The sequence below is a fragment of the Salvelinus fontinalis genome, chromosome 27 (genome assembly GCF_029448725.1).
Source record: "Salvelinus fontinalis isolate EN_2023a chromosome 27, ASM2944872v1, whole genome shotgun sequence".
NCBI lineage: Eukaryota > Metazoa > Chordata > Actinopteri > Salmoniformes > Salmonidae > Salvelinus > Salvelinus fontinalis.
In genome coordinates this window covers 37,572,102-37,594,801 of record NC_074691.1, presented here as the reverse complement: position 1 = coordinate 37,594,801, position 22,700 = coordinate 37,572,102, and the positions used below count along the sequence as shown (strand labels likewise).

The window sequence follows — 22,700 nt, the reverse complement described above, 5'->3', positions numbered from 1 at the left end:
TGCAGCACAAATAAATGCATCACAGAGTTCAAGTAACAGACACATCTCAACATCAACTGTTCAGAGGAGACTGCGTGAATCAGGCCTTCATGGTCAAATTGCTGCAAAGAAACCACTTCTAAAGGACATCAATAACAAGAAGAGACTTGCTTGGGTCAAGAAACACGAGCAATGGACATTAGACCGGTGGAAATCTGTCCTTTGGTCTAATGAGTCCAAATTTGAGATTTTGGTTCCAAACGCCATGTCGTTGTGAGACGCAGAGTAGGTGAACGGATGATCTCCGGATGTGAGGTTCCCACCGTGTGTGGGTGCTTTGCTGGTAACACGGTCTGTGATTTATTTAGAATTCAAGGCACACTTAACCAGCATGGCTACCACAGTATTCTGCAGCGATACGCCATCCCATCTGGTTTGCACTTAGTAGGACTATCATGTATTTTTCAACAGGACAATGACCCAACACACTTCCAGGCTGTGTAAGTGCTATTTGACCAAGAAGGAGAGTGATGGAGTGCTGCTTCACATGACCTGGCCTCCACAATCACCCAACCTCAAGCCAATTGAGATTGTTTAGGATGAATTGGACCGCAGAGTGAAGGAAAATAAGCCAACAAGTGCTCAGCATATGTGGGAACTCCTTCAAGACTGTTGGAAAAGCATTCCTCATGAAGCTGGTTGGGAGAATACCAAGAGTGTGCAAAGCTTTCATCAAGGAAAAGCGTGGCTACTTTGAAGAATCAAAAATATATTTGAATGGCCTATGTTCTGAATTCTGTTGCTTTACATTTCAAAAACTACATCTGTCCTAGCTCGCTTATTAATGTCTTAATCAAAATAACGGATTGCCTCTTATCCGCTCGTCATCCCCTTATGGCATAGTTTGTACATCTTAATTGTCAGTAGAAACCACATGTGCAAGTCAGCCATATCAACTATGTTTTTTGTTTTTAAAGGCAGTAAAATGAGGCAGAATGAACTGTTTCACTGCCAGAGAAGGCTCTGCTGACAGCCAGGTGTAGCAGTGGTAAGGTGTTGGGACTGCTGTTGGGACTGCTGTTGGGACTCTGCTGTTGGGACAGATTTATCTAGGCCATATCAGTTTGTGGGCACCGTTTGGCACCGTTATAGAGCAATTTATGTATTTTTGAGTATTGTGTTGTGTAGTAGCTTTGTTGGCATGCATCAAAAGAAAATTGGGGGATATTGCCTCACCAAGATTTACATGCTAAAATCACCACTGGCCAGGCATCATGCAGATAAACACCATTTGGGTCTTTCTATGAACTAGGGTACCAGTGCATCATTTGGGTCTTTCTATGAACTAGGGTACCAGTGCATCATTTGGGTCTTTCTATGAACTAGGGTACCAGTGCACATTTCTTGTCGTGGATAACTGTTTGGAGCTGTTACGAAGTCAATAATAATAATAATGTGCTTTTTTTTCACGTGAATACATTAAGATATTAAGGGGAACATAGATACATTCATTATAATTTGTGAGTTGAATTAAAACCTGTTTAAACCTTTTCTCATGCGTGGAATCTGTGGCATAAAACATTACCTTTCTTTCCGTACATTTGTGATACTGTTGTTTGTTGTTATATCATACTCTAAGCATTTAACAATTGAATTACACATTGACCTTGATCCTGTTAAATTCCTGGATATTATTGTATTTTTCTGTGTACTGTGACCTCATAACATTTCGTATCTCCCTATGTTACAGTGTGAAAACAGTTTTCATGGGCAGACATTACGAATGTGAAAAATTCCTATGCTTCAAACAGAAAGTAACTTTAACATGATTAATAAAACAGAAATCGATACTGTCATTAACAGGGTTCTTCAATAATTACACAACGCTGGTTTGATGTCTAGCTGTTACTAGAGGACATTATTGCCAGCAACATCAGCTGATTCTGTGATAAAGAGCTTGTGTGATATGGAACGTGATTTAACAACAGCCAAAGTGCTGGAATTAATGTTGATCTCGCGGATTGACATAACATTCTGGTGTCTATGTTGTTATTGCGGTTAAGATAATTAGCCTACATCATAGACAACAATAAATCAAGAATCCCGAGGTAAAATTACAGTCTGTGTATGTTTTGATTGTTTGTTTTCCGAGTTAAAACAAAGCAATTGGGAACTTGAAAATGGGAGGTTTATTCGTTGTTGAATATAAATCGAAAAAAAACAAAAATGGCTTGTTTTTTTGTTTTTGCCTATAAAAATAAAAAACAACTTGATATTTCAATGATCACATGTGGGTTAAATGGGGTTAAATGTTGAATGCCTGGTCAAGTACACAGCTAACACTTCCTGTCCTTTCAAAGTAGGAGGTAACCTTTCTAACTCCAGGCTATTAATCTATTATCTATTAATGAATTGATTAATAGCTGCCCATACCATGCCACAGTGCCAAGGTACGATTTTCTCAATTTCTGCATAAGATTTAGTGTGTATGGACTTATTAATGAACTGCTGTTACTGTAAATGGTTAGCTGACTGCCGTGTCCTAGCTACCTAACTATCCATTGGTAAACGTATTAAATGATGCTACACAACCAAAACAACAGTATCTATTGCTGGACTAGTGATATGCCCCTAACTATAGTTGGTCAGTGGTTGCACATCTAACTAGCTGGAATGAAGCGAGGGTATGAATAGTAGGCATGTAAATATCCTTTCACTGTAAATATCCTTTCACATGTTTCATGTGACAATTTGAATGACATGTAGATCTTTTGTTGTTGCTAGGAGTTACGGTCTCATTGTGCCTATCTAGAATCTTATTCCTGTAACAACAGAAGTGACATTTTTACTTTGATGTCACACATTGGCTCCATTATTTATAAGTTCCATTTATTTATACGTTCTATTTATAGACAACATTATTCCAGCATTCCAGACCGTAATGTTGCCTGGAACTCTCAGATAGTGTGATTCCCATTCCACCTTCTTTTCAGAGCTCCAGGCATTTCTGCCTCTCGAGCATGCTGCTGCCAGTTGGCGCCTGACGGTCGGACACCTGTCACAATATTGGCGTCTGCAGCGAGCTGTGGCGAGCAGAGGAAGAGATGAGATGAATACCCAAATAGCCTCAACGTAAACCATCACCTGGGTTATATCAATAACCCCTGTAGAATATCACCTGGTTTATATCAATAACCCCTGTAGAATATCACCTGGTTTATATCAATAACCCCTGTAGTATATCACCTGGTTTATATCAATAACCCCTGTAGAATATCACCTGGTTTATATCAATAACCCCTGTAGTATATCACCTGGTTTATATCAATAACCCCTGTAGAATATCACCTGGTTTATATCAATAACCCCTGTAGAATATCACCTGGTTTATATCAATAACCCCTGTAGAATATCACCTGGTTTATATCAATAACCCATGTAAGCTATCACCTGGTTTATATCAATAACCCCTGTAGAATATCACCTGGTTTATATCAATAACCCCTGTAGAATATCACCTGGTTTATATCAATAACCCCTGTAGAATATCACCTGGTTTATATCAATAACCCCTGTAGAATATCACCTGGTTTATATCAATAACACCTGTAGAATATCACCTGGTTTATATCAATAACCCCTGTAGAATATCACCTGGTTTATATCAATAACCCCTGTAGTATATCACCTGGTTTATATCAATAACCCCTGTAGAATATCACCTGGTTTATATCAATAACCCATGTAGTATATCACCTGGTTTATATCAATAACCCCTGTAGAATATCACCTGGTTTATATCAATAACCCCTGTAGTATATCACCTGGTTTATATCAATAACCCCTGTAGAATATCACCTGGTTTATATCAATAACCCTTGTAGTATATCACCTCGTTTATATCAATAACCCCTGTAGAATATCACCTGGTTTATATCAATAACCCCTGTAGTATATCACCTGGTTTATATCAATAACCCCTGTAGAATATCACCTGGTTTATATCAATAACCCCTGTAGAATATCACCTGGTTTATATCAATAACCCCTGTAGAATATCACCTGGTTTATATCAATAACCCCTGTAGAATATCACCTGGTTTATATCAATAACCCCTGTAGAATATCACCTGGTTTATATCAATAACCCCTGTAGAATATCACCTGGTTTATATCAATAACCCCTGTAGAATATCACCTGGTTTATATCAATAACCTCATCTTTCTCTCTGTGTGTGTTGGAGAGGACAGGAGCAGTCCTATGGATGTCACAACATGTAGGTAGGAACATACAGTACGTACGCACACGCACACACACGATTACAGAGAGAGAAAGAGAGCTACAGCCACTGAGAAAGAGAGAGAGAGTGAGAGAAAGAGGCAGGCAGATAGACAGAGACATATGGAAAGACGAAAGAGAGACACACGGAGAGAGACAGCGAGAGAGTGTGAGAGAGAGAGAGAGAGAGAGAGACATGAAGAGTGACAGAGAGAGAGTAACACGAAGTGACAGAGAGAGAGAGAGAGACAGACAGATAGACAGAGAGACGAGAGAGAGACACACGGAGAGAGACACGAAGAGTGACAGAGAGAGAAACACGAAGTGACAGAGAGAGAGAGAGAGACAGACAGATAGACAGAGAGACAGACACACGGAGAGAGAGAGAGAGAGAGTGAGAGAGAGAGACATGAAGAGTGACAGAGAGAGAGAGAGACAGACAGATAGACAGAGAGACAGAGAGAGAGACACACGAAGAGAGAGAGAGAGTGAGAGAGAGAGAGAGACATGAAGAGTGACAGAGAGAGAGAGATTCCCAGGCTGTAGTAGCTGTTTAGCTTTCTCTCGGTGCTGTGCTGCAATCCAGGAACTACACCAACCAGGTCGCTCAAGATCCACTGTAAAATGAAATGTCCCTCCAGGTATGTTGGGCGTCGGGAGATTACTTCAAAATCGGCCATTTGGAGCAACGGTGAGGGTGTTACGAAACGCGGATGTTCAATCCCAGTTCTACGCGCTTTATTGTTTACCCTATCACAAACCTTAACCCATAAAGTAACCGTTCGGAATTAATGCCTAAACTTAACCTTCAGAATTTGACGTTTAAAGGACAAATGTTGGATTCTGCAGTGAAACTGTGAGAGCTTGTTGAGTATACAGCTGCTTCTATCCACAGCCCAAATCCTCCATGGACCACTCTTGTCCCAATACACATGCACGCGCGCACACACACACACACACACACACACACACACACACACACACACACACACGTAACATAACTCCCATACTCACCTGGCAATACTGCTGCATCGATATACACACACTCTCTCTCATACACACACAAACACCTCAGTGACAAAATTCAATATTGTCTTTCACACCTCTCACAAGCGTTCATTACCTTAGCAACAAAGTATCGGCTGGTCCACTCTTCTTGGTTCTCTTCCCCCCCTAGCAACAAGCACACAGCATGTTCGTGATCTAATTGGCTTGAGGAGCGAGTCAAAAGGAGTGATGGAGAGAGATGGATGGAGAGAACAGGAGAAGAAAAAGAAAAGCGGTGCACAGCTGCTGGATCAGAGACAGCTGCTGGGAGGGTGTAACGTTCCCCCCTCTATCTCTCTCTCTCTCTCTCTCGTTCTGTCTCTCTGTGCGCTGGGCTGTGGCGTGGGTGGTCTCTGTGTAGAGTAGAGCAGTCAGGTACGTACGAAAAGAGAGGATCATCGCGTGTACACTTCTGAGTGTGTGTTTCTATGAGGAAGAAAGGGAGTGAGTGAGTGAGTGAACAGGAAAAAGGAAAAATGCTAGAATCCTTAATGGAAAAAATAACAAAGCGTCTCCCCACCTGTACATTGGTATAAAGCTGAGTGATGGGTCTGGAGCTGAGGGATGGGTCTGGAGTGGAGGGATGGGTCTGGAGTGGAGGGATGGGTCTGGAGTGGAGGGATGGGTCTGGAGTGGAGGGATGGGTCTGGAGTGGAGGGATGGGTCTGGAGTGGAGGGATGGGTCTGGAGTGGAGGGATGGGTCTGGAGTGGAGGGATGGGTCTGGAGTGGAGGGATGGGTCTGGAGTGGAGGGATGGGTCTGGAGTGGAGGGATGGGTCTGGAGTGGAGGGATGGGTCTGGAGGGATGGGTCTGGAGTGGAGGGATGGGTCTGGAGGTATGGGTCTGGAGTGGAGGGATGGGTCTGGAGTGGAGGGATGGGTCTGGAGGGATGGGTCTGGAGTGGAGGGATGGGTCTGGAGGTATGGGTCTGGAGTGGAGGGATGGGTCTGGAGTGGAGGGATGGGTCTGGAGTGGAGGGATGGGACTGGAGTGGAGGGATGGGACTGGAGTGGAGGGATGAGTCTGGAGTGGAGGGATGGGTCTGGAGTGGAGGGATGGGTCTGGAGTGGAGTGATGGGTCTGGAGTGGAGTGATGGGTCTGGAGTGGAGGGATGGGACTGGAGTGGAGGGATGAGTCTGGAGTGGAGGGATGGGTCTGGAGTGGAGGGATGGGTCTGGAGTGGAGGGATGGGTCTGGAGTGGAGGGATGGGTCTGGAGTGGAGGGATGGGTCTGGAGTGGAGGGATGGGTCTGGAGGGATGGGTCTGGAGTGGAGGGATGGGTCTGGAGTGGAGGGATGGGTCTGGAGTGGAGGGATGGGTCTGGAGTGGAGGGATGGGTCTGGAGGGATGGGTCTGGAGTGGAGGGATGGGTCTGGAGGGATGGGTCTGGAGTGGAGGGATGGGTCTGGAGGTATGGGTCTGGAGTGGAGTGATGGGTCTGGTCTGGAGGTATGGGTCTGGAGTGGAGTGATGGGTCTGGAGTGGAGGGATGGGACTGGAGTGGAGGGATGAGTCTGGAGTGGAGGGATGGGTCTGGAGTGGAGGGATGGGTCTGGAGTGGAGGGATGGGTCTGGAGTGGAGGGATGGGTCTGGAGTGGAGGGATGGGTCTGGAGGGATGGGTCTGGAGTGGAGGGATGGGTCTGGAGTGGAGGGATGGGTCTGGAGTGGAGTGATGGGTCTGGTCTGGAGGTATGGGTCTGGAGTGGAGTGATGGGTCTGGAGTGGAGGGATGGGACTGGAGTGGAGGGATGAGTCTGGAGTGGAGGGATGGGACTGGAGTGGAGGGATGGGTCTGGAGTGGAGGGATGGGTCTGGAGTGGAGGGATGGGTCTGGAGTGGAGGGATGAGTCTGGAGTGGAGGGATGGGTCTGGAGGGATGGGTCTGGAGTGGAGGGATGGGTCTGGAGTGGAGGGATGGGTCTGGAGGGATGGGTCTGGAGTGGAGGGATGGGTCTGGAGGTATGGGTCTGGAGTGGAGGGATGGGTCTGGAGCGGAGGGATGGGTCTGGAGGGATGGGTCTGGAGTGGAGGGATGGGTCTGGAGCGGAGGGATGGGTCTGGAGCTGAGGGATGTCTTGAAAAAAACATGAGTCTATTTGTGCATCACTCCTCATCATCACTCCTTGAATTTCATTAGGATCCCAATGAGGACCCCCATTAGACCCCCTATTAGCATCCCCATTAGAACCCCTATTCTGATCCCCATTAGAACCCCTATTAGGATCCCCATTAGAACCCCTATTAGGATCCCCATTAGAACCCCTATTAGGATCCCCATTAGAACCCCTATTAGGATCCCCATTAGAACCCCTATTAGAACCCCCATTAGGATCCCCATTAGAACCTCTATTAGGATCCCCATTAGAACCCCTATTAGGATCCCATTAGAACCCCTATTATGATCCCCATTAGAACCCCTATTAGGATCCCCATTAGAACCCCTATTAGGATCCCCATTAGAACCCCTATTAGGATCCCCATTAGGACCTCCATTAGAACCTCCATTAGAACCTCCATTAGAACCCCCATTAGAATCCCCATTAGGACCCCCATTTGGATCCCCATTAGAACCCCCATTTGGATCCCCATTAGAACCCCCATTAGGATCCCCATTAGAACCCCCATTAGGATCCCCATTAGAACCCCCATTAGAACCTCCATTAGAATCACCATTAGGACCCCCATTTGGATCCCCATTAGAACCCCCATTTGGATCCCCATTAGAACCCCCATTAGGATCCCCATTAGAACCCCCATTAGAACCTCCATTAGAATCACCATTAGGACCCCCATTTGGACCCCCATTAGGAGCAGCAGCTGCTCTTCCTGGGGTCTATTAAGTCTAAAGTGAGTGATGAGTGTGTTGAGATAAATCAACATGACAGCTTAAATAATGGGACTGGATGTGTAGATGTAAATTACCATGACTACAGCATAAATAATGGCCCTGGAATGCAAAGGGGATTAAATGAGCTTATTCACTTTTTCTATTAGATTTATTTTCCAAATAGATTGTTGGAATTACACGCAGTGAGCCACACACAGACACACACACACACACACACACACACACACACACACACACACACACACACACACACTGAGACTGGCTCCTCAGGCATATTACTGATATAATATTCTCTTTGCTCTCTTCTGTCCCCTTTTCTCTCTCTCTCGCGCTCTCGTCTCCCTTTCTCTCTCTCTCTCTCTCTCTCTCTCGCTCTCTCTCTTCTGTCCCCTTTCTCTCTCTCTCTCTCGTCTCGCTTTCTCTCGCTCTCTCTCGTCCCCCTTTCTCTCTCTCTCCCTCGCCCCCCTTTCTCTCTCTCTCCCTCGCCCCCCTTTCTCTCTCTCGTCCCCCTTTCTCTATCCCTCTATTCTGTCCCCATTTCTCTCTCTCTCTCTCTCGTCCCACTTTCTCTCTCTCTCCCTCGCCCCCCTTTCTCTCTCTCTCGTCCCCCTTTCTCTATCCCTCTATTCTGTCTCCCTTTCTCTCTCTCTCGTCTCCCTTTCTCTCTCATCCCCCTTTCTCTCTCTCGTCCCCCTTTCTCTATCCCTCTCTTCTGTCCCCCTTTCTCTCTCTCTCTCGTTCCCCTTTCTCTCTCTCTCTCGTCTCCCTTTCTCTCTCTCTCTCTCTCTCTCTCTCTCTCGTTCCCCTTTCTCTCTCTCTCTCGTTCCCCTTTCTCTCTCCCTGTCTTTTTCATCCCTTTATGTAATAAGTTTAAACACAGCCAACCGGCCCTTCACTGCTCTACCACACACCCAGAGGAGGAGGATGTAAAGTTTGTCTGGTGAGAAGTTTCTCTTAGTTGGAGAGATGATGCAAGGATGGACTCTCAGAGGAAACTGTGTGTGTGTGTGTGTGTGTGTGTGTGTGTGTGTGTGTGTGTGTGTGTGTGTGTGTGTGTGTGTGTGTGTGTCAGTGGAGGCTCCTCCTCAGAGGAAGGGGAGGACCATCCTCCTCAGTGAATTTCATAAAAATGTTAAAACATTGAAAAGGTTATCCTTTTTAGATGAAACTATACTAAATATATTCACGTCACTAAATAATTGATCAAAACACACTGTTTTGCAAAGGTCTACAGTAGCCTCAACAGCACTCTGTAGGGTAGCACCATGGTGTAGCCGGAGGACAGCTAGCTTCCGTCCTCCTCTGGGTACATTGACTTCAATACAAATCCTAGGAGGTTCATGGTTCACCCCCTTCCATAGACTTACACAGTAATTACAACTTCCAGAGGACGTCCTCCAACCTATCAAAGCTCTTGCAGCGTGAACTGACATGTTGTCCACCCAATCAAAGGATCAGAGAATGAATCTAGTACTGAAAGCATAAGCTACAGCTAGCTAGCACCGCAGTGCATAAAATGTGGTGAGTAGTTGACTCAAAGAGAGAGAAAGACAATAGTTGAAAAGTTTTCAACAAAAGGAGAAGCAAGAGAAAGAGAGAGATTTCCCCCCCAAAAATCACATTCTGTTTCACCTACTTAGCTAGCAAATGCAGCTGGCTAGTTTCGTTACTCAAGCACCCAGCTCAAAAAGAGGGATGCTATGTTAGCTAGCTGGCTATGACTATCCAACACAACACTGGAACTCCTCCAAGTCAAGGTAAGCTTTTGGTGTTATTAATTTATTGCCACCGGGGACCGCCAGAGTACCTGCTTACTGACTATACACTGTAACGTAACGGGTTTACTAACTATTATGTTGACTAGGACGTTACTTTAGCTAATATGGTGACAACGATGTAGGCTGTGAGTAGCGGTTATCATATAGTTTGGTTTTTATAGATTGTTTCGCCTGGTCACATACAGCTGATGTGTTGTTCATTGAAGTCCACAAGCGAAGGGAAAAGGTGAGAGGAGGAGAGCGCATAGATGCGAGAAGGAATACAACGTGACTGCTATGAAAGCGAACTGTGTTTACGCTTGATCAGGGGTGCATTCATTCTGCCGATTCTGTTGAAAAACGTTTCCTAAATGAAAGCAATCAAAACAGAGATAAAAATACCTGAATCTGTCCAATAGAAATTCTCATTTGCAACTGCTGGACTAATGATTACACCCTAGATAAGCTACAGTTGAAGTCGGAAGTTTACATACAGTTACGTTGGAATCATTAAAACTCGATTTTCAACAACTCCACAAGTTTCTTGTTAACTTCTTATGGCTGCAGGGGAAGTATTGAGTAGCTTGGATGAAAGGTGCACAGAGGTGCCCAGAGTAAACGGCCTGCTCCTCAGTCATAGTTGCTAATATATGCATATTATCATTAGTATTGGATAGAAAACACTCTGAAGTTTCTAAAACTGTTTGAATTATGTCTGTGAGTATAACAGAACTCATATGGCAGGCAAAAACCTGAGAAGTTCCACTTCCTGTTTGGATTTTTTCTGAGGCTGCTAGATTTTCAACCAAGCTCCCAATGAAATTACAGCGAGATATGGATGAGTAAGCCTACGGCTTCCACTAGATGTCAACAGTCAATAGAACTTTGTCTGAGGACTCTAATGTGAAGGGGGGCCGAAGGAGACAGGAATGAATAAACACTGCCATGAGGTGACCACGCATTGAACACGCGCGTTCACGTGATAGGCAGCTCCGTTCCATCGCTCAACTGAAGTCAATGTAATTCTCCGGTTGGAACGTTATTCGAGATGTATGTTAACAACATTCTAAAGATTGATTCAGTACATCGTTTGACATGTTTCTACTGACTGTTACGGAACTTTTGGACATTTCGTCACGTTATAGTGGACGACCTTTGTGACTTTGGAATTGTTTACCAAACGCGCTAACCAAAGTAGCTAATTGGACATAAATAACGGACATTATCGAACAAATCAAGCATTTATTGTGGACCTCGGATTCCTACGACTGCATTCTGATGAAGTTCATCAAAGGTAGGGAAACATTTATCATCCATTTTCTGGTTTCTGTTGACTCCAACATGGCGGATAATTTGACTATTGTTCTGAGCGCCGTCTCAGATTATTGCATGGTTTGCTTTTTCCGTAAAGTTATTTTGAAATCTGACACAGCGTTTGCATTAAGGAGAGGTATATCTATAATTCCATGTTTATAACTTGTATTATCATCTACATTTATGATGAGTATTTCTGTTGAAACGATGTGGCTATGCAAAATCACTTGATGTTTTTGGAACTAGTGAATGTAACGCGCCAATGTAAACTCAGATTTTTTGATATGAATATGAACTTCATCGCACAAAACATGCATGTAATGTGTAACATGAAGTACTATGAGTGTCATCTGATGAAGATCATCAAACGTTAGTGATTGATTTTATCTCTATTTCTGCTTTTTGTGACTGATATATTTGGCTGGAAAAATGGCTGTGCTTATTGTGGTTTGGTGGTGACCTAACATAATCTAATCAGTTGTAGTGCTTTCGCTGAAAAGCATATTTGAAATCGGACACTGATTAACAACAAGATTACATTTAAAATGATATAAAACACATGTATGTTTGAGGAATTTTAATTATGAGATTTCTGTTGTTTGAATTTGGCGCCCTGCACTTTCACTGGCTGTTGTCATATCGATCCCGTTAGCGGGATGCAACAAACTATAGTTTTGGCAAGTCGGTTAGGACATCTACTTTGTGCATGACACAAGTCATTTTTCCAACAATTGTTTACAGACAGATTATTTAACTTATAATTCACTGTATCACAACTCCAGTGGGTCAGAAGTTTACATACACTAAGTTGACTGTGCCTTTAAACAGCTTGGAAAATTTCAGAAAATGGCTTTAGAAGCTTCTGATAGGCTAATTGACATAATTTGAATCAATTGGAGGTGTGCCTGTGGATGTACTTCAAGGCCTACCTTCAAACTCAGTGCCTCTTTCCTTGACATCATGGGAAAATCTAAAGAAATCAGCCAACACATCAGAAACAAATTATAGACCTCCACAAGTCTGGTTCATCCTTGGGAGCAATTTCCAAATGCCTGAAGGTACAACGTTCATCTGTACAAACAATAGTACACAAGTAAACACCATGGGACCACGCAGCCGTCATACCGCTCAGGAAGGAGACGCGTTCTGTCTCCTAGAAATGAACGTACTTTGGTGGGAAAAGTGCAAATCAATCCCAGAACAGCAGCAAAGGACCTTGTGAAGATGCTGGAGGAAACAGGTACAAAAGTATCTATATCCACAGTAAAACGAGTCCTATATCAACATAACCTGAAAGGCCGCTCAGCAAGGAGAAGCCACTGCTCCAAAACCACCATAAAAAAGCCAGACTACAGTTTGCAACTGCACATGGAGACAAAGATGGTACTTTTTGGAGAAATGTCCTCTGGTCTGATGAAACAAAAATAGAACTGTTTGGCCATAATGACCATCATTATGTTTGGAGGAAAAAGGGGGATGCTTGCAAGCCGAAGAACACCATCCCAACCGTGAAGCACGGGGGTGGCAGCATCATGTTGTGGGGGTGCTTTGCTGCAGGAGGGACTGGTGCACTTCACAAAATAGATGGCATCATGAGGGAGGAGAATTATGTGGATATATTGAAGTAACATCTCAAGACATCAGTCAGGAAGTTAAAGCTTGGGTCTTCCAAATGGACAATGACCCCAAAATGGCTTAAGGACAACAAAGTCAAGGTATTGGAGTGGCCATCACAAAGCCCTGACCTGAATCCTATAGAAAATGTGTGGGCAGAACTGAAAAAGCGTTTGAGAGCAAGGAGGCCTACAAACCTGACTCAGTTACACCAGCTCTGTCAGGAGGAATGTGCCAAAATTCACCCAACTTATTGTGGGAAGCTTGTGGAAGGCTACCCGAAACAACGTTTGACCCAAGTTAAACAATTTAAAGGCAGTGCTACCCAATACGAATTGAGTGTATGTAAACTTCTGACCCACTGGGAATGTGATGAAAGAAATAGAAGCTGAAATAAATAATTCTCTCTACTATTATTCTGACATTTCATATTCTTCAAATAAAGTGGTGATCCTAACTGACCTAAAACAGGGAATTTTTACTAGGATTAAATATCAGGAATTGTGAAAAACTGAGTTTAAATGTATTTGGCTAAGGTATATGTAAACTTCAGACTTCAACTGTAGATGCAAGCAAGGCGGTATTAAATGTGTCACCTCAAATTGTTCTCTCGACCTGTGTGCCCCTACGTTGTAAACTTTTCATTCATAGGCTAGGTTGTAGCAACCTCATGATGGGTATGGGGAACATTTGAGTATCATGTAGTAGCCTAAACCTATTGATGTTACATTGAACTGGGTGAATGGAATATGAATGACAGTCATTCCAACATGCTGTAATAGAAATAAGTCTCTCTCTCTCTCAGAATGTGTAAGGTTCTTGTTGAAATGAAAGGTTCTTGTTGAAATGGCCAGTCTACAACAGTCAGCAACGTTTATTTACGAGAGCTCTGCCAATCATTACATGTACATTGGTTTATATACCTCTTATTTTGTCATAAATGTCCCTCCTCCTCTCAGACAATGACAATATAGTTCACAAGTCTTCTCCTACTCATACGTTGTATAACAGGTGGGAGGATGGGATAAGCAATCTACTACAAGCCCAAGGTTTCTCCCCTCCCTGGGTGGGGAGACTTCCTTCTCTGTTATCAGTTCCACAGTGGTCACAAGTTGTCTGCCACAGTTCCTTGGCTTCTTATGGACAAACATTCTTCATCATTATACAGAGACAGGGTAGAATTCTGTTAGCTATAGTCCTATCATTACTTTAAATGTATACATCATTTAGTCATTATACATAACATTCATAACACAGATACACCCCAACTGCAGCCTAACACAAAGCCAGTTTCAGAGAGAACGCCCTCACAGAGACGGTTCAGTCGGGTTTTCAAACAGCTGTCCAAATAACAACACATTAGGCCCACTCGTACTGTTCTATTGCAAATGGCCCACTAAATCTAATACAGTATCAATATAATGTAATGTCATCGAGGTCCTTATTGAGACAGAGAGGCGCTGCCATGTTGAAATGAGTCTCTCCTCTCTCTCCTTTTTTCAGAAAACTGATGTGGAAAAATGGACGTCAATAACCACATAAATCAATACATGCACTTAGCTTAGCAACTAACCATCAAAACAACAATACTCATACTAATGGACTACTCTGGATGAACAGATTGGTGCTCACTTACGTGTGTGTGTGTGTGTGTGTGTGTGTGTGTGTGTGTGTGTGTGCAGAAATCCCGCTATGCCCTACGACAAGCCACCAAACAGTCTAAACGTCAAGATTTTATGCTCGCTCTGAGGCAAGCAACACTGAACCATGCATGAGAGCAGAAGCTGTTCCGGATGACTTTGTAATCTCGCTCTCCATAGCCGACGTGAGTAAGACCTTTAAACAGGTTAACATTCACAAGGCCATGTGGCCAGAAGGACTACCAGGATGCATATTCAGAGCATGTGCTGACCATTTGGCAAGTGTCTTCACTGACATTTTTAACATCTCCCTGACCAGTCTATAATAGAGCCCCACATTGGAGGTGTCATAACACCCATAAAACCTAGTGGTCAAACAGGGAAATGGTTCCAATCATTTTTCCATCATTCATTTTTCCGATAGGGAATTTAATAAGAAACACATAAAATAGGGCTGTGTTTCATGTAGGCTTACCCTGGCGTGACGTTTTGATAACCATGTAAATCTGTAAATCTGTCTCGGACAAGGTGACTTTCATCAGTATATTCGGCTCCATTTACTCACATATTTGAAAATGCTAATTATCATCAAAGTAGACATCATGCAAAACTATAAATCCCTGCAAGCTCCTGCACGTCATCTCTAGCTGACACCGTTTCAGTAAACAATTTTCCATTTAAAGAAATGTAGCTAATTTATTCATTACTACATTTAGCTAACATTACGTAGTTAATCCAAACGATTCTTACCTTTGCCTCGATTTGGCAGTCTCGTCCAGATCATGGCATTTGAAGCCCTATATGACAGCCACATTAGCAACTACTTAGCATTTCATTTTGGAGGGGGTAAATACAGGCAAATATAATGACAAAAGTCACTTTGTCCTAGAGAGATTTACACGTTTATCAAAAAGTCACGCCAGGGTAAGCCTACACAATACACAACCCTTCCCCAATGGGAAAAATGAATTGTGGAAAAACCATTTCCCTGTTTGACCGTTAGGTTTTATGGGTATTATGACTCATACTGTGGTACTCTTTACCTACATGTTTGAAGCAGACCACTATAGACCCTGTGCCAATGTAACGCCAATGTAACTTATCTAAATGACTATTGCCCCGTAGCACTCAAATCTGTAGTCATGAAATGCTTTGAAAGGCTGGTCATGGCTCACATCAACACCATCATCACAGACGCCTTGAACCCACTCCAATTTGCATACCACCACAACATATCCACAGATGATGTGATCTCTATTGCACTCCAACTGCCCTCTACCACCTGGACAAGATAAACACCTACATGAGAATGCTGTTCATTGACTACAGCTTAGCATTCAACACCATAGTGCTCAGCGTTCAACACCATAGTGCTCAGCGTTCAACACCATAGTGCTCAGCGTTCAACACCATAGTGCTCAGCGTTCAACACCATAGTGCTCAGCGTTCAGCTCAGCCTTCAACACCATCGTGTCCTTCAAGCTCATCACTAAGCTAAGGACCCTGGGACTGAGATCCTGGACGCCCCCTGGTGGTGAGGGCAGGCAACAACACATCTGCCACACTAATCCACAACACGGGGGCCCCTCAGGGGCGCGTGCTTAGTGCCCTCCTGTACTCCCACGACTGCGTTGCAACACACGACTCTAACACCATCATTAGGTTTGCTGGCGAACACAACGGTGGTTGGCCTGATCATTGACGACGATGAGACCGCCTATAAGGAGGAGGTTGGAGAGCTGGCAACCTCTCCATCAACGTGATCAAGACAAAGGAGCTGATCATGGACTACAGGAAAAGGAGGGCCAAGTAAGCATTTCCCATCAGTAAGCATTTCACTATTAGTCTGCACCTGTTGTTTACAAAGCATGTGACCAATAAGCATGTGACCAATGAGCACGTGACCAATGAGCACGTGACCAATAAGCACATGACCAATAAGCACATGACCAATGAGCACATGACCAATAAGTACATGACCAATAAAAGGCTGCATGTCACTAACCAGGATCCTATGGTTCTCAGCTTTAAGATGCTTTTGGAAAGCAGGGCCCTGGTCTGTCCTCTGCATTTCCTCACATGCACCAACTGACCACTTATCCATCGGTACACACACAGCCTGGGTAAAGACACACACACACACCCCGGGTAAAGACACACACACACACCCCGGATAAAGACACACACACACACCCCGGGTAAAGACACACACACACACACCCCGGATAAAGACACACACACACACCCCGGGTAAAGACACACACACACACCCCGGGTAAAGACACACACACACACCCCGGGTAAAGACACACACACACACCCCGGATAAAGACACACACACACACCCCGGATAAAGACACACACACCCCGGGTAAAGACACACACACACACACCGGGTAAAGACACACACACACACACACACACACACACACATACACACACACTGGGTAAAGACACACACACACACCCCGGGTAAAGACACACACACACACACACACACACACACACACACACACACACACACTGGGTAAAGACACACACACACACCAGGTAAAGACACACACACACCGGGTAAAGACACACACACACACACACCGGGTAAAGACACACACACACCGGGTAAAGACACACACACCGGGTAAAGACACACACACACACATACCGGGTAAAGACACACACACACACACACACACCAGGTAAAGACACACACACCCCAGGTAAAGACACACACACACCGGGTAAAGACACACACACACACCGGGTAAAGACACACACACACACACACTGGGTAAAGACACACACACACACCAGTTAAAGACACACACACACACCAGGTAAAGACACACACACACACCAGTTAAAGACACACACACACACCAGTTAAAGACACACACACCGGGTAAAGACACACACCCACCGGGTAAAGACACACACACACCGGGTAAAGACACACACACACCCCAGGTAAAGACACACACACACACCAGGTAAAGACACACACACACACCGGGTAAAGACACACACACCCCGGGTAAAGACACACACACCCCGGGTAAAGACACACACACACCCCGGGTAAAGACACACACACACCGGGTAAAGACACACACACACCGGGTAAAGACACACACACACCGGGTAAAGACACACACACCCCAGGTAAAGACACACACACACCGGGTAAAGACACACACACACACACACACACACTGGGTAAAGACACACACACACCCCAGGTAAAGACACACACACCAGGTAAAGACACACAGTTGTTTGCTTAGTTTATAGTACAGTATTGTTCAATCAGCTAGCCCAAGCCCCTGATTAGTAGAAACAGGTGTGTTACTGCAGGGGAGGAAGACCAACCTGCAACCCTGTAGCTATCCATTCTTATTGAAGAAACCAGTAGTTGTGAGAGTTTGATGATGTTTCTGCCATGTCTGATCCCAGCTCAACCCACTATCAAAGATGATTGATCCCTGCTAGTGCTGGGGTGGAACACAAGCCTGCACACCCAGTCTCTCCCAAACAGCTCGGGAAAAAACCCAAGAGATAGGAGACATTGTCATAAGGCTATGCCGCCCACTCTCCATGCCTTAGTCATTTAACACATGAAACCAGTCATTTAAAGAAAATTGTTTATTGAAAAGAACATTTTGTTGTCAAATTCCAGAAATATTATTTGCTTATTTGATGATTGATCACCAGTAAAAAGGACAGAAATGTATGAGCGTTTGAGGAGCCTATTCATATTGGCACCAAAGATTGTGTGTGCGGCTCCTCGATAATTAAGCTGCTCTCTCCCATTAAAGGGTCAATATGCAATTGCTACATCCAATTTTTTTTAAATTTTTTTTTTTACTTTCAGATGAATGATATACAGCCATTGATTCTTGAAGAATATAACTTGTAAAGTAAACGCCTCGTGACCTTAGTTTATTGTTCCTGCACTGAGGAATTACCATCTTCAGAGAATGTTTTAATAATTTATCTGCAGATAATCCATGTCTGGAGGTCAACAAGCAATAATAAGAGTATACAAATCAGGAAGACAAATGAACAAGCTTGGCACACCTCTTAGAATGTACGTGCTGTTTTCAGGATCAGTTTAGCCTTTTAGATCATAATGAACAGGATTATATGGACAGATCCTAGATTAGAATCAATAGGATTATATGGACAGATCCTAGATCAGCATCAATAGGATTATATGGACAGATCCTAGATCAGCATCAATAGGATTATATGGACAGGTCCTAGATCAGCATCAATAGGATTATATGGACAGATCCTAGATCAGAATGAGCAGGATTATATGGACAGATCCTAGATCAGAATCAATAGGATTATATGGACAGATCCTAGATCAGCATCAATAGGATTATATGGACAGATCCTAGATCAGAATCAACAGGATTATATGGACAGATCCTAGATCAGCACTCCTACTTTGTGATGCTTTGTGGATATGGTGCCCAGATTTTCAAAACTAGTTAGAGAGATCACCTCTTTCTTCCCCCCGATCTGGCCTTGTGGTTTAAAAAGAAATCTCCTCTCAATGTTGGCATGTGAGTTCTACACGTAACGTTGTGAATAATGTATCTTTGATCACGTTTCAAAGCTAACCACCTCCTTTATGGAAGTTTAATGCTCTGCAATCCCAAATGGAAAAAGAGAGGGCTGTAGAATACGGAGGAGAGGTACAGAAGGTTTTAGTGAATATGAGAAACACACACACACACACACACACACACACACACACACACACACACACTGAAGATTGCACCGTACTGTATGACTGTCGTCATCCCGAGCTCCGACCTAATTTTCCTATTTTGTGATTCTTTTTGCTTTTATCCTTAATTTTCAACATCAGATCGGCAGTTACTAACCACAATTCTGGCTTCAACTTCAACTCATCTGCCCTGGGCTCTTTGTATAATTTCTCAGGCTATTCAAGTGGAAAAGAGGCAGGAGAGGGGGTGAGCCCTGGCGAGATTAAGGAGAAGGGAAACCCGGCCACCTCTTCTCTCTTCCTTCCATTCTATTGGCCAGTCACTTGATAACAAAATGGAGGACCTCAGATCATGGATTTTCTTTCAACGGGACTCTCATAACTGCAATATCCTCTGGTTTTCTGAAACATGGCTTTTGGTCAAGACACCCCCACATAGCTGTCCAACTTGATGGATTCTCCATTCTCCGAACAGACAGAACATAGGATTCAGGGAAATCGAGAGGAGGAGGAGTAAAGCCTCTTCATCGCAGTATTAGAGGCGTCACTACAGACCCTGGTTCGATTCCAGGCTGTATTACAACCGGCCTTGAATGGGAGTCCCATAGGGCGGCGCACAATTGGCCCAGCGTCGTCCGGGTTTGGCCGGGGTTAGGCAGTCATTGTAAATAAGAATTTGTTCTTAACTGACTTGCCCAGTTAAATAAAGGTTAAATAAAGATAATAACATACCTCGAGTGTCAGGTTTCCAGATCTTTGAGAGCCCTCAGAATGTGACCACTGATAGCAGTCACTCTTGTACTTGTTAGACCGATACCAAGTGCTTTTGTGAGAGATGGATGCAGTTCAACAGGGTAACATGGTTCTACTGATCCCTCAATAACACGGTTGCTATGGATACATCTCAAATGGCACCCCATTGCCTTTAAAGTGCACTACTTTTGACCAGGGCTCTGGTAGTGGACTATAGCAGTGTAGCAGTATAGTAGTATAGCAGTATAGAACTATAGCAGTACAGAAGTATAGCAGTATAGTAGTAAAGCACTAGAGCAGTATAGTAGTAAAGCACTAGAGCAGTATAGCACTATAGTAGTAAAGCACTAGAGCAGTATAGTAGTATAGCAGCATAGCATATCGCAGTATAGCATATAGCAGTATAGTGGTATAGTTGTATAGCAGCATAGCATATAGCAGTATAGCATATAGCAGTATAGTGGTATAGCAGTATAGCAGCATAGCATATAACAGTATAGTGGTATAGTAGTATAGCAGCATAGCATATAGCAGTATAGTGGTATAGCAGTATAGCAGCATAGCATATAACAGTATAGCACTATAGTTGTATAGCAGCATAGCATATCGCAGTATAGCAGTATAGTAGTATAGCAGCATAACATATCGCAGTATAGCAGTATAGTAGTATAGCAGCATAGCATATCGCAGTATAGTGGTATAGTAGTATAGCAGCATAGCATATAACAGTATAGTGGTATAGTAGTATAGCAGCATAGCATATCGCAGTATAGCAGTATAGTAGTATAGCAGCATAGCATATAGCAGTATAGCATATAGCAGTATAGTGGTATAGTAGTATAGCAGCATAGCATTTAACAGTATAGTGGTATAGTAGTATAGCAGCATAGCATATCACAGTATAGCAGTATAGTAGTATAGCAGCATAGCATATAACAGTATAGTGGTATAGCAGTATAGCAGCATAGCATATAACAGTATAGCAGTATAGTAGTATAGCAGCATAGCATACCACAGTATAGCAGTATAGTAGTATAGCAGCATAGCATATAGCAGTATAGCAGTATAGTAGTATAGCAGCATAGCATATAGCAGTATAGCAGTATAGTAGTATAGCAGCATAGCATATAGCAGTATAGTAGTATAGCAGCATAGCATACCACAGTATAGCAGTATAGTAGTATAGCAGCATAGCATATAGCAGTATAGCAGTATAGTAGTATAGCAGCATAGCATACCACAGTATAGCAGTATAGTAGTATAGCAGCATAGCATATCGCAGTATAGCAGCATAGTAGTATAGCAGCATAGCATATAGCAGTATAGTGGTATAGTAGTATAGCAGCATAGCATATAGCAGTATAGTAGTATAGCAGCATAGCATATCGCAGTATAGCATATAGCAGTATAGTGGTATAGTAGTATAGCAGTATAGTGGTATAGTAGTATAGCAGCATAGCATATAGCAGTATAGTAGTATAGCAGCATAGCATATAACAGCATATCATAGTATAGTAGTATAGCAGCATAGCATATAGCAGTATAGTAGTATAGCGGCATAGCATATCGTAGTATGGTAGTATAGTAGTATAGCACATAACAGTATAGCATATAGCATTATAGTAGTATGGCAGTTTTGTAGTACAGCAGTGCAGTAGTATAGGAATATAGCAGTATAGTAGTACGGTAGTGCAGTAGTATAGCGGTATAGTAGTAAAACACTATAGCATTATAGTAGTATAGCAGCATAGCATATCGTAGTATGGTAGTATAGTAGTATAGTATATAGCAGTATAGTAGTATAGCACTACAACAGTATAGTAGTACAGCAGTGCAGTAGTATAGGAATATAGCAGTATAGTAGTATGGTAGTCTAGTAGTATAGCGGTATAGTAGTACGGTAGTCACCCCGCTCCTCCGCTCTCTCCACTGGCTTCCAGTTGAAGCTCGCATCCGCTACAAGACCATGGTGCTTGCCTACGGAGCTGTGAGGGGAACGGCACCTCAGTACCTTCAGGCTCTGATCAGGCCCTACACCCAAACAAGGGCACTGCGTTCATCCACCTCTGGACTGCTCGCCTCCCTACCACTGAAGAAGTACAGTTCCCGCTCAGCCCAGTCAAAACTGTTCGCTGCTCTGGCACCCCAATGGTGGAACAAACTCCCTCACGACGCCAGGAAAGCGGAGTCAATCACCACCTTCCGGAGACACCTGAAACACCACCTCTTTAAGGAATACCTAGGATAGGATAAAGTAATCCTTCTGACCCCCCCCCCCTTAAAAGATTTAGATGCACTATTGTAAAGTGGTTGTTCCACTGGATATCTTAAGGTGAATGCACCAATTTGTAAGTCGCTCTGGATAAATGACTTAAATGTAAATGTAAATGTAGTCTAGTAGTATAGCGGTATAGTAGTACAGTAGTCTAGTAGTATAGCGGTATAGTAGTACGGTAGTCTAGTAGTATAGCGGTATAGTAGTACGGTAGTCTAGTAGTATAGCGATATAGTAGTACGGTAGTCTAGTAGTATAGCGGTATAGTTTGGTTGCATAGTAGTTTAGTAGTATAGTCATATAGTAGTATAGGTGTAAAACAGCCGAGGTGATACAGCAACGACCCTGGAATAAAACACTATGTGTAGGCTGGAGAGAGGGTTGGTTTTACAGGTTTACTCGCTCTGTCAGTACTGCATGTGTTCTTGGCTGTCGTGCAGTAGTTGTGTCGGA

General features: G+C 43.6%; 1 protein-coding gene across 3 annotated transcripts in view; it reads right to left on the bottom strand.

Moving 5' to 3' along the window:
- rgs6 (regulator of G protein signaling 6) overlaps positions 1–20,053 on the bottom strand; it is a 143,362-nt gene extending 123,309 nt beyond the window's left edge. The window contains exons 1-2 of one of the 3 annotated variants that reach the window (XM_055885684.1): positions 5,826–5,872; positions 5,382–5,731 (exon numbers count right to left, since the gene is read on the bottom strand). The gene's annotated coding sequence lies outside the window, so the exon portion shown is untranslated. Of the gene's footprint in view, positions 1–5,381; positions 5,873–19,951 lie in introns of those variants that run through there. The other 2 variants (XM_055885685.1, XM_055885683.1) reach the window with 2 other exon arrangements.
- Positions 20,054–22,700: the final 2,647 nt, after the last annotated feature.